Source organism: Mus pahari, chromosome 8, assembly GCF_900095145.1.
Source record: "Mus pahari chromosome 8, PAHARI_EIJ_v1.1, whole genome shotgun sequence".
Taxonomy (NCBI): Eukaryota; Metazoa; Chordata; class Mammalia; order Rodentia; family Muridae; genus Mus; species Mus pahari.
Window position 1 is genome coordinate 30367133 of NC_034597.1, and position 13326 is coordinate 30380458.

At 37.9% G+C, this 13326-nt stretch overlaps 1 protein-coding gene and 1 long non-coding RNA gene across 3 annotated transcripts in view; one reads left to right on the top strand and one right to left on the bottom strand.

Annotated features, from left to right (window-relative positions):
- Nrg3 (neuregulin 3) overlaps positions 1 to 13326 on the bottom strand; it is a 1055513-nt gene that overhangs the window by 789469 nt on the left and 252718 nt on the right. The window lies entirely within an intron of this gene.
- Positions 10483 to 13326, top strand: part of LOC110325260 — a 34978-nt gene continuing 32134 nt past the window's right edge. Inside the window, exons 1-2 of the long non-coding RNA XR_002380729.1 lie at positions 10483 to 10929; positions 12103 to 12211. This is a non-coding gene — a long non-coding RNA (uncharacterized LOC110325260). The remainder of the gene's footprint in view (positions 10930 to 12102; positions 12212 to 13326) is intronic.

Sequence of the window (13326 nt, forward strand, 5' to 3'; positions counted from 1 at the left end):
GCCAGACTGATTTCCAGAGTGCTTGTACAAGCTTGCACTCCCACCAGCGATGGAGGAGGAGTACTTTCAATTCTTGTGGTAGGAGTAGATTTTCTCATTTGCATCCTAGTGTGTGTGGTATCCATTTATCCGCTTTCTTTCTTTATAGTGCCAAGGAAATATATGTATTTCATGTAACTATTACGTATGCTTTCCTATTAGTTCAGATGCTACATCAACTAAGATTTCATTTCACATCCATCTACCATTTTGGCTTGGAAGGTATTTCCTGGTACTGATATTTTGTTGATAAACTATTCTTATACAGCATATACATATTCTTACATAGTATACATATATTCTTATATAGTATATAAGAGTGTAACTATTCTTATATGCTATTCATTGATAAAGATCTTAATTTTTATCTAGTACTTAGCACAATTAATTAACTCTAGCAAATTGTAAAAGAGAACAAATATTTTACTACCTTAATTATTGACATTTCCATAGAAGGTATCCCTATTTATACCACACAGTGTGTCTCCCAGTTAAATCTATATTAAACAAACAAACAAATAAACAAAAACCCCATGCACTCAATTTAAACATATATTTTATATAGGCTCAACATGACTCTCTCTCCATAATTTCTTTTTCCTCATTGGCATTACATTGTTACTATCTGATGTATAGGTCGGCTTTTTCCTAACCCTTCCATAATTCTCTCAAACAAATTATCTAAATCTTGCTAATGTTATATCATCCTCACTAATCATCACTCTAGATTAGTCTACAAATGAATACAGAAGAGTGGTGTAGACATACACACATGCACATACATACATAAGAGTATGTTCAGAATACAATTTCTGGTCTTTCAGACCAACCAAATAACAGATGGCTGGGTCCGGTTTATAGTTTACATTCCAGGTGATTTTTAATGCACATAAATTTGAGAAATGATTGCCTTAGATTCAGTAAAATAAGCCGAAAAAAAATGAAAGCAAATATAAAACAAAATATTTTGGCCTGAGGAAAACAATATTCGGTCAATATTTTTTACAACTCCAAGCTAATGTTCACCATACTAAAATGGACCGTAAGTTTCCTGATGCTAAAGTTAGTAACTAACGTTAGACATGATTCAAATATCAGTAGTATGTTTTTCTTGAAATAGATTACATATGGCCCCAACTAAATCATGAGCATAGTCAAAACTCTTTCAGCACAGGGAGTAAAAAGTAGGGATGCATCCACACGAAGCAACTGCAGCAGTTCTATTAGTGGAGCCTGTAGTCATTTTACCATAGAGCAAAGCCATTCTGGAGACTCAGAGCATATGTGGAAATGAATTGATAAAGGCTCTAAACAGAAGTTTAAATTTTGCTATAAGCATCATTATGAATAAATGCCAAACTGTAATCAGTGGTATACACCACCATATTCAAAAGGGACTCATTTAAGTTTCTACCTCCCCCAAAGTAGGCTAGGCCTTCCTTAGACCAGTTAGATTTCCAAGGAATATAGAGATTGCCTTCAATATAAATTTTCTTTTAGTATTTTTCATAAAGTTAGATAGACAACAAATTATGGGATCATCCAAAGATTGCAAATGAGTTACTTTATATTTATGAGATAGGATCTAACCAGGTAGCCTAGGGTGGCCTGGCACTCTTTGTCTCCTTCCTCAGGCTTCCAAGGGCTAATGTTACTAGACACAACTCCCTCTCACTGTAATCAGAATTCCACTGCCTATTTTAGAGGCACATAATGGAATGACGATGGTAGCTGGAATCACCACTTGGCATCAAGATTCTTGTGCCAAGGGGTCAGTCAATGCCAACCTAAAAAGATGAGTATTTTCTAATGTGTTATGGGTATCTTACTGTACCTTGCTGAGGTATATCCAAACTTTACTTACATCCAGGGATCTCAAGGAACACACATGTGAAATAAAATCCAAGCTGCTCCCCTCATAGTCTCAGAAAAAAATCATATATTGTGTGTCTCCATTCATGATAATAGTATGCTTTCCATACAATTAATGTGAGAAAATGAAAGAATTATCAATATACAGTGGGTTTTGGTTACTTGTAAAAACACTTTTCCTGTCTAGTTCCTCCAAGAAAAATACCAAAGATTTTCTTCTTACCATGTTCAGACAACATCCATAAATATGTATGTAATGAGGTCTAGACTGAATCTGGGTGAATAGCCCTCAAGGTAGCAGTTGTTTTTCTGTTTGTGATACACTTGGCTAGACCAGGACAGTATATTCACTTTTATCAACTCATGACACTAGGTCCCAAGCTCCACCAGAAAGACTTTTACTCTCTTTGTCAACACTATGTTTGTCTGGCCCTAAAGGGATTGTGTTGTGCACAAAGTACAACTATCTTTGCACAGAGTTCTGGAGTCTCCCATTAATCAGGTTAGGACCTGCTTAGTCAAGTCAAGATATGGGTGAAATCCCTGGTGCTTCCTCTCATTCACCAAATGTCAAAAACACACTAACAACTTTATGTTCAGTTGCATGTGCTAGCAAGGCATACAGGCAGTGTTATTGCTTGTCTTCGGTGCTATTTACTGAGGATTTTAAAGGAAAAAAAAAAGATAAATAAACCTCAGCTCCCATATCTCCACAAAGCACGAGAGTAAATGGCATTCCGGGAATTCAAATGACAGAGGAACAGTCTGAGATTCATGTGCTCCAGAGGACACACAGCCTGAGTATCAGTATTCTTTAGTCTGTAAAGGATGAGCTGGAGAATTCCTTTTGTGGGGTTTCTGGCACATCTTCTAGTGGTGGACTACCATAATTCTGGAGCTGAGACCAAGAATATGAACATCACTTGCAATGGACTTCTAGGATCAAGTGTCGTACGACCCACATGACATCTGGACTGTGATGAGTACTAACATATTGACACATGCAATTTTATTTTATTTTTGTTAACAGTCTCAGCTATTTATGCGAATTTCCATGAAATCTCTAGATATATGTGGTTTCTATTACTCTGTTTTACAATATCTCTCTATGCTTCCTTCAGATTGAAAAAAGAACTAAACTTTAAATATTTGCTTTATATGATAGATGATGAAGGAAAACACATGTCTGAAAAGACTGTTATACATAGCTTGTATATCGTGTGTCAAGATTTGAGGGGGTTATAACTCACTCATAGCAAGTTTTCTATCAGGCAGGCCAATCAAATATGGTTTCTAACATGCTGTCTGTCTCAAGTGACTCTGCAGTAGCACGTGTGTTTGAGCTCTTAATGTGTTTTTGAACATCAAAACAACCTAACTCTGTACTCATGTTATTACTTATTGTTGTCAATGGCCTGTGGAGACAAGGTGTTTTTTTAACTAATAAATACAGAAAGGCTTCTTCTATATATGTATCCAGAGATCATGTGTGATGGGACTATTCTAAGTTTTCTTTAAGTATTTCAATGTAATTAATGGAAGAACCACTCTGCCAACGTATAAGGGAACAGAACAGTTCAGGACCAAGGAAGACATGACCAAGTAGCATAAAACAAACCAACAACACTTTCCAAGACTTCTGTAAACTGCCTATCTACATCCACACTTGATGTGAGAGAAAACCTCAATAGTGAAGTCACTGTTTTCATCTGACACTAATGCCATCACACACCATTCATGGCTCATTCTTAGATTCATGGGACGTTTGATTTGCACAGGAATCTGGGAGAACATAGAGTTTTAATACTCCCATTTTAGTAGCTTTGTCCTGTAAGGATGCTTAGACTTAAAGAAAAACATGTATGATCTGAATGCATACTGAGATGTATTACTTCTGATATTTACCATTTGGACAGCAGAGGGTAGAACAATACTTAATATTTTCATTTCTTTATAAAAGGATGCAGGCCTCCCACTCAGAGCTACCACAGAAGGCATTTCTCCTCACTGATTCCTCGTGCTCCAGTATAGCAAAAGCTCCATACTGTGTTTTAGTGTATTAACAGACCCAGCTATACCAAGAACGGCTTCAGTCTAGCTACTGGTTCCAGTACCAGCATTTAACACTGACAGGGTAATGCACACAATTCAGGAAATTGCATCTTTTAAAACCAATTCTCTACATAAACTGTAGAAAAGGTAGTTTAAAACAGAAAAGGATGAGAAAAAAATAAATGTCTTCAATTCTCAGAGGCAGCATGAACAAGGATATACGGTTGCCAGCTTAGTCTCAGCATTGCAATTACTTTCTGTTCAGTTTCCTACTTCAAAGTCTTACCAATCTCCTTATCACAGGTGAGGAAACAGAAGTTCAGAAGTAAATGGTTTCTTTTTGTTTGTTTGGTTTTTTGTTTTTTTAAGACAGGGTTTCTCCGTGTAGCCCTGGCTGTCCTGGAACTCACTCTGTAGACCAGGCTGGCCTTGAACTCAGAAATCTGCCTGTCACTGCCTCCCAAGTGCTGGGATTAAAGGCGTGTGCCACCACCACCCGGAACTAAATGTTTTCTTAATGTCACATAGGTTGCTGATGAAGTATAAGAGTCATTAGAATGTCTGAATCCAACACAAAATTTTTGTCTAAAATGTGTTTACACCTACTATCCCTAGCATGTATTGTGTTTCAGACAAGAGAATTCATATTATATGCTTGAATTTTAGTACTAAAAAGCATTTAACAAGTTGACATGATTTTCACCGAATTCTATTACATGTGTCTCTCGTGATTTCTGTTGTTGTTTCCTTTCTAGTCCTATCCAAGTTATTCCAGAATTGCTGCAAACTGCTATAACTATAAATAAGCATCTCTCACCAAAGGAGATTTGTCAACAAGGAACTCCCAAGGTGTCCTGAATTGTGTCACCCACTACAAGCTACAAGCCACAAATGCTGTGGCATGAGAGCACAAGAGTCATCAGGAGCAGGTCCTTGTAGGTAGATCCCAAGGGACCAATTCCCATTAGAATTGGTACACAGATTGCTTAATGTGAGATAGATATGGCCTCAGCTAGAAACGTGGTATGGAATAGCTGAATACTTGTTTTACATACCTTAAATCAACCACAGAGTGGTTGACAAGATAATTAAATAAGAGTCCCAGGCGTATAAGAGCACCAAAAAAAAAAAAAAAAAAAAAAAAAAAAGAGTCAGACTTGTGGAGGCAGAGAATTAATATTCAGTGACTACTTATGAGTGTTTTAAATCTGAGACATATGTTTTTCTCGATTGCACCTTATAAGAAAAAATAGTTATCATAACCATATAGATAACATACTAAAGCTGGTGAATGAGTCCCTAGAATGACCCAGTCTTGAAATCCATATCTCTCCTCTATGTCAATGACCAACTACATGGAAATGTGTTGATACAAACTGATGTGCCTGCTTAGAATAATTATGTCTGATGGGCAGGAATAATCTGTAAATATTTTTTCTGGGTATCAATTTACTTAACGACACCAAACAATGAACTGAATTATTTCTGAATATAAATCCAATGAAAATTAGAGTGCTCATTTATGTTTAGAAAGGCTAATAGCCTTGGCCTGCCTTGATACATGTAAACCTTACCTTAGAGTACACTCCATGCCAAAGGAATTTACATGGTACAAGTGATATACTGAATTCACAATAATTGACTTTTTTCATCCTTATTACTCTCAGCTCATAAGTTTTAGTTCCTTTCACATTCTCTTTTTCAAATGTCCTGGTGTTAATATGTCTTTGGCCTTATAATCTCTGGAACCTTTGCATATTTCTTTACATTCATGAACAGGTACCTGAACCTAAACTTACATTGGTCATTACTGTTCTGATAATATTTGTTTGTTTAGCTTTAGCTCCTTCGTTAGTATCAATTTAAAAGAAAAGTCTCATTCATGCAGACAGCCCTAGCTTTTCCAGGATAGGTATTTCTTCCTCCCATGTTCTTTGTTTCTTGAATATTACTAAAGGTTAATCTCACAAAGGCACGTTTCCCAGCATTTATTCATAAAAATACCCATGGGTAAATTACACCAGAAGTTGTTGAATGCAATTTCGTAGACTTTATTCTGTAATGATATATTTAGAGATTAAAATGGTTATGTGTGGTATTTTGTCATTTAAATGATCTTTCATTTCTTCCTCTTCTATTCCCTTCCCCCATTTCTTTTTATTTCCTTCCTTTCATCCTTCCTCCCTCCCTCTCTCTCTCTTCTTCCCTCTTCCTTCCTCCCTTCATTCCCTCCTTCCTTCATTCCTTTTTTCCTTCCTTCCTTCCTTCCTTCCTTCCTTCCTTCCTTCCTTCCTTCCTTCCTTCCTTCCTTCTTTCCTTGTCTTTCCTTCTTTCCTTAGCGTCATAGAAAACATAAACAGAATTTGTGGTTAATAGAAGAATGCTACCAAACCATCATAAGTTGGTAAATATCACACAATATTGGATCATATGAGATATTTTTACTACACTGAATCCCAAAACATAACTGAGCACATAATATAAGCTTTTGAAAAATAAAATATGACTGAAGAAGAATCTTGCCAAGTGAGAATTTTCTTCAGTCTCACTCTGCATTGTCTACAGGTACAGATGGGCATTACCTCTCTGCCTCACTATCATGCTGCAGGACACTGAAATGCGACAACAATAGGCAAGTACTCTACTATTGGGCTACATCCCCAGCCCTGAAATAGCATTTAAAAGTAAATGTCTTCTTAACTAACATTGCAAGTTTTCACATGAACAGGGGATTATGCAATATTTCAAATACATACATTTGTGTTTTGTTAAGTATTTATGTATATGAAAATATTTATTCCATTATGGTAAAAATATTTGAAGGATTTCTGAAAGTTATATAACTTCAAATTCTGAAAGATATATATATATATATATATATATATATATATATATATATCAGTCACATTTTATACCACTTAGACAATGGACTGAGATAAATAAAGGAAGGAAAGGTTTATTTTAATTTATAGATTAGTAGGGCACAGCCATCATAGAAGGGAGAGTAGAAAAGAGAGTTCATATAATGGTGAGCAGTAAGAAAAGGAAAGGAATGCAAGATGTTAGAAAGGGCAGGTGATGCCAAGGATGTCATATCCCTGATGACCTAATTCATCCAATGATGCATCTCCATGCTACTTCTCAATACTTTCAATAATGTCATAGTATCAGAATCTGTCAAAATAGCATTCTGTTGATTAATTGAGATAATTAGGGACTTGTTAAATGTGTAAAATAACTTGTTAAAACCCATACTTTGAGAACAAAGTCCCAACATATGAGTTTATGGAAAATGTTTGAAATTTAAACCATAGCATACAATCGTTACACCAAGCAGAGTTTTAGCAAACATTCTTACTGTTATCCAAATGTGATTTTTATGTAATCATCAACCAAAGTCCATTTTGACTTTCACCAAAATCTTTCTAGCTTTGAATAACCACTATCTTTCTCATCTTTTATAAAATAAAGTGTGTGTTTGTGTGTTCAACACAAAAGTGGGAGTATGTGATGTTTGTCTTTTTATGCTTATCACATTTTACCTAAAGCAATAGACTCATAGTTTTGTCTATATTTTCATAAGTGATAAGGATTCATTATTTTATGGCTGGAAATTCCATCTTATAAATATTCTCTGTTTTAATCCATTTATCACTTGATGTACTTTAGGAAGTTACTATTTCTTAACCAATAGGAGTAGAGAAATAATCAATATGGAACAAAAATGTCTTTCTCTAAGAAACATTTTCATTTCACATGATGGATATCCAGTACTGGGATTGCTAAATCACAATTAACTGTGATCTTAATGAATTGAGGAACCAATATAATTTTCTATAATGGGCCTGCATTCTCACAGCCAATGAGTTAGCTGTACCCTTTCTTCAAATTCTTACTAGTGCTTTCTTACTCAAGTCATATACAAGCTATTTCTAGCCATATAGTATCAGACAAGAGCTCTTGCTACACTGTAATGTGCAATACACCAAAACTTTCCCTATTGCAGCTACAATGCAACAAAATGCTATCTACTTTTGTTATTGTTTTCAATATATTACTTGGTTTTCCTAAATAAATTAAACAAAATAAAGAAATGGATGACATTCCAATTATAAAAGGGAAGTAAAATTGTCACTATTTGCAAATGATATTATCATACATAGTGGTTAGAATATGGTTGACTCATGGGAACTGATACTATTAGGAGATGTGGCCTTGTAAAGGGAAGTATATTACTGTGCAGGTTAGCATTGAGGACCTATGCTCAAGTTCTGCCCATGCAGAATAGACCTTCCTCCTGGCTGCCTTTGGATCAAGATGTAGGATGCTTTTCGAGTACTATGTCTTCATGCATGATGCCATGCTTACCACCATGGTGATAATGGACTAAACCTCTGAAGCCATAAGCCAGCCTCAATGAAATGTTTTCCTATAAAAGAGTTGCCTTGGTCATGGTGTTTTTTTTCACAATAATTAAAACCTAAGACATGCTATATATAAAAATTCAGAAAGTTATTATTAGTATACTTTTCTCTGTAACAGGATGCGGTGGTTTGACTAGTTATGATGACCATTGAGTCATGTGTTTGAATGCTCGACAATAGGGAGTGGCACTATTAAAAGTTGCTGCCTTATTGGAGGAGGTGTGGACTTGGTAGAGAAAGTAACACTGTGGAGACTAGGATTTGGGGTCTTATGTATGCTCAAGCTCTGCCCAGTGTGAAACAAATCCAATCCCCTACTGCTTCCAGCAGAACACAATGTGGAACAAAGGGCTCTTCTAGCACCATGTCTGCCTGCTCACTCTCTGCTTCCTGCCATGATGATAATGGGCTGGTCCTCTGAAACTATAATCCAGCCCCAATTAAATATTTTCCTTTATAAGCGCTGAAGGGGTTTGCTGCCCAGTAGGAGGAACAACAATATGAACCAAGCAGTATCCCCAGAGCACCTAGGTACCAAAATGTACACATGGAGGGACCCATAGCTCCAGCCATCTATGTAGCAGAGGATGGCCTTGTTAGTCATCAATGGGAGGAGATGCCCTTGGTCCTGTTGAAGGCTAGATGCCCCAGTGTAGGGAAATTCCAGGACCAGGAATCAGGAGTGGGTGGGTTGGAGAGCAGGAGGAGGGGGGATGGCGATAGTGGGTTGTTGGGGGGGAGGGGACCAGGAGAGGTGATAACATTAGAAATGTAAATAAGAAAGTATCTAACAAGAAAATTAAAAGAAAAGGAGTTGCCTTCCTCCTCAGCTTCTTCCAGCATTTCCCTAATTTAACCACAAGGTTCGCCACCTTTATCCATTGTTTGGGTGTAAGTATCTTCATCTGACTCTTTCGGCTGCATGTTGGGTCTTTTGGAAGGCAGTCATGATAGAACCATGCATGGAGGAGGGCGACTCTATAGAAAGACCAGCAGTCTCAACTAACCTGACCCCCCAAGATCTCTCAGACCCTGAGCCACCAACCAGACAGCATACACCAGCTGATATGAGACCCCAAACACATACACAGCAGAGGACTGCCTGGTCTAGACTCAGTCAGAGAAGATGCCCCTAACCCTCAAGAGACTTGATGCCTCAGGGAGTGAGGAGGTCTAGTGGGATGGGGATGGGAACATCCTCTTGGAGATGGGGAGGAGGTATGTGAAGTGGAACAGGCAGAGGGTGGACTGTGAGGGAAATCTGGATTTAAAAAAAAAAAAAGATTAAAGAATTAAAAAAAAAAAGTTGCCGTGGTCACGGTGTCTCTTCACAGCAATAAAACCCAACTAAGGCAGAAATTGGTACCAGCATAATGGGATATTGCTGTGACCAGCCTGAATGTCTAGGGCGTGGAGTTTATGGAAGAATTTGGAACTTTGGGTTTGAAAAACTGCTGAGTGTTGAAACCTGAGTAAGATTTTCTGTAGGAAACTTGAAGAATGTTAAAAGTGCCTGGGCGTGGTGGCGCTCGCCTTTAATACCAGCACTTGGGAGGCAGAGGCAGGCAGATTTCTGATTTCGAGGCCAGCCTGATCTACACAGTGAGTTCAGGGGCAGCCAGGGTTATACAGAGAAACACTGTCTTGAAAAACAGAGAGAGAGAGAGAGAGAGAGAGAGAGAGAGAGAGAGAGAGAGAGAGAATGTTAAAAGCATTCTAGTAGATGGAGGCCTGGTTTATGAAATTTCAGAGGGAAGATTAAAGACTTTATCAGGGCTGTTTTCTATTTTGATTTAAGATTTTGTGATTTTTGATTTGGCGGTTTGAACAATCAGCTGTGATTAACAAGATACCAGAACTACTGAAGAGAAATGTTTATGTTTTTAATGGGGCAATCAATGTTAGTCGGAGTTAAGAAATTATAGTGATTAAGAAGAGACCAACATGACTGAGGTGAAATTGTCTGTATTTTCTGAGAGCACAGGGTGCTGTATTCCAGAGGCAGCAGAGGTTGTATCATGTGCTGGGAGCTGGAATTGGTAATGCATAATAGTCACACAGAAGATAATGATTCTGACATCAAAAAGGGGTCATAGGAAGGAGTTGAGTCTTGGCACTGTACGAGGCCAGGAGAGGCCATTGGTGAAGGTTCAGCTTCAGTGTCAGTTGATCATCCAGGACCGAAAGGGACATGGCAAAGAATTTGAGACTTGGCACCATGAAGAAAGTCTATGAGAGGTGACTAGTTAAAGTTCAGCCCATTTGCACCAGAAGACATCATCATTTTGAAGATGCAAGTTCCATGGGGGTAACCACCAAGAACATCAGAAGCAGTGGAGTAGAGTCAGCCTAGAAGATAAGCTTTGTGTGCTACAGAGGAAGAGCTAGAGAAATGACACAAAATTCTCCAGTCTTCTTTGGAGAGACCCAGAAGATTCTGTGTGGAGCCCAGACTTCGGACCCTGAGTTAATTACACTGATGAAGCCTAGCTTTGTTTGGCTCGGATTATGACTGTGGCCTGGTTCTTCCTTCTTGAAGAAGGTATTTAATTAATTTTGATTTTTTTTATAGGAGCCCACAGTTGAAAGACCTGGAACATTTATGGGAGATTTTGAATTTTTAGAGAGATTGGATATTTTCAAGAGATTGAAATTTTAATGTGTTTGAATTTGTAAATACTGTGGGACTTTAAAGTTATTTATATTGTTAATGTGAGATATTGGGGATAAATAAGGAAGGAAGGGTTGTGGCTTAATAGTTATGTGTTTGTGTGTCCCGTTGACAAGGGGTCAGTTGTACTGGCTGGTTACATGTTAACTTGACTCTAGTTAGAGTCATCAGAGAGCAATGAGCCTCAGCTGAGAAAACTTACCCACGAGATCCATCTGTCAGGCATTTTCTCAATTTGTGATTGACTAGGGAGGGCTCAGCTCAGTGTTGATAGTACCATTCCTCAGCTGGTGGTCCTGACTTCTCTAAGAATGCAGGCTGAGGCGAAGTGTGGAGCAGAGACTGAAGGAAAGTCCATCCAGAGACTGCCCTACCTGGGACCCATCCCATATACAGACACCAAACCCAGACACTATTGCAGATGCCAAGAAGTGCTTCCTGACAGGAGCCTGATAACAGCTGTCTCCTGAGAGGATCTGCCAGAGCCTGACAAATACAGAGGTGGATGCTCACAGTCAACCTCTGGACTGAGCACAAGGGTCCCAATGTAGGAGTTAGAGAAAGGACTGAAGGAGCCAAAAGGATCTGCAGCCCCATAGGAAGAACAATAATATCAAGCATCCAGACTCCCCAGAGCTCCCAGGGACTAAACCACTAACCAAAGAGTACACATGGAGGGACCTCTGGCTCTAGCTGCATGTTTAACCCAGGATGGCCTTGTTGGGCATCAATAGGAAGAGAGGACCTTGGTCTGGTGAGGGCTCAATTCCCCAGTGCAGGGGAAAGCCACTGAAGGCAGGTGTGAGTGGGTAGATGGGGGAGCACCCTCATAAAAGCAGGGGGAGGAGGGATAGGATAGGGGGCTCTGGAGGTGAAACCAAGAAAGGGGATAACATTTGAAATGTAAATGAAAAAAATATCGAGAGAGAGAGAGAGAGAGAGAGAGAGAGAGAGAGAGAGAGAGAGAGAGAGAGAAAATGCAGGCTGAGCAATCTCTGAGTAGCAATCAAGTAAGCAGAACCCTCCATCACCTCTTGCCTTGAGGTTCCAGTCCTGCTTGAGTCCTGCCCTGACAGCCTCCTGATCCTGATCTATTCTGGAAGTGTAAGCAGGTAAATGAACACTTTCCTCCACAACTTGCTTTTTAGACATGGTATTTCATCATAACAATAGAATTTCTGACTAAGATAAAGAATATACTAAATACATTGAAAATCCAGAGGTTTTATAATATATGAATAATAAATAGAATTTGAGAAAAAATCACTTTATACTAGTTATAATAAACACATACATTTACATATTAATATCTACAAATTAATATAGCTAAATACTTAAAGGCTAAAAAAAATTATATTTAAAGACTATCAACAACAGAAAGTCTAGCTGGATCTGAAGGCATAGATCTATAGTCTCCCAATTAATTGGGAAACCAAGGTAGAAGGAATGCAAATTAAAGGCCTATTGGTACAACTTAGGAAGACCTTGTCTCAAAATAGCTAAATCAGTACATCAGTACATCAGTACAGAGCTGAGAATATAGCTTGGTGCAAGAGTATTTCTCTATTACTACAAAAAATATTAAGCAACTATGAATGAAATGAAAAGCCACAAAAAGTGCAAATTCCTCTATCAGAGAAATTTATATTAGTTAAAGTCCCTTTATGATCTCATGTTATCTAAGAATTACTGGAACCACTATAAAAATAACAATGACAGCTATTAGGAGAAGAAAATATAATTTTAAAAATCTCTGTGAAATGCAAAACCCTAAATGTCTACAGCCTTCTTATGCAAGATGAGCAAAGCAGATGGCATCACAACTTCAGACTGCAAAATATACTCAAAATCTGTAATTATCAAGAAAAAAAAAAAGACATGTTTTAAGAGGGCTGGTGAATTGGCTCAGCAGGTAAAGGTATGTGCCACACAAGGCTTGTTACCTGAATTTGATCCTGTGGAACACATGTAAAAGTGGAAAGAGAGAACCATAGCCATGAATTTGTGTTGTTACTTCAATATGAGCATCAAGTCATGTGTCAACAAACACACATACATGTCCACACAATAATAGCCAATAAATGTTATAGGAAAAATGAACCACAAAGTAAGACCATGTTTTAAAGCCAAGCCATTTCCCAAAAAGGTGATCAGAATCAGGCATTTGATAAAATATAGTCTGTAAGAGATGCTGATAAAATTCTGTATCCACATGCAAAAACATGAAACTGGAACACAATATCATTGACAAAAGGCTACCCAAACTAG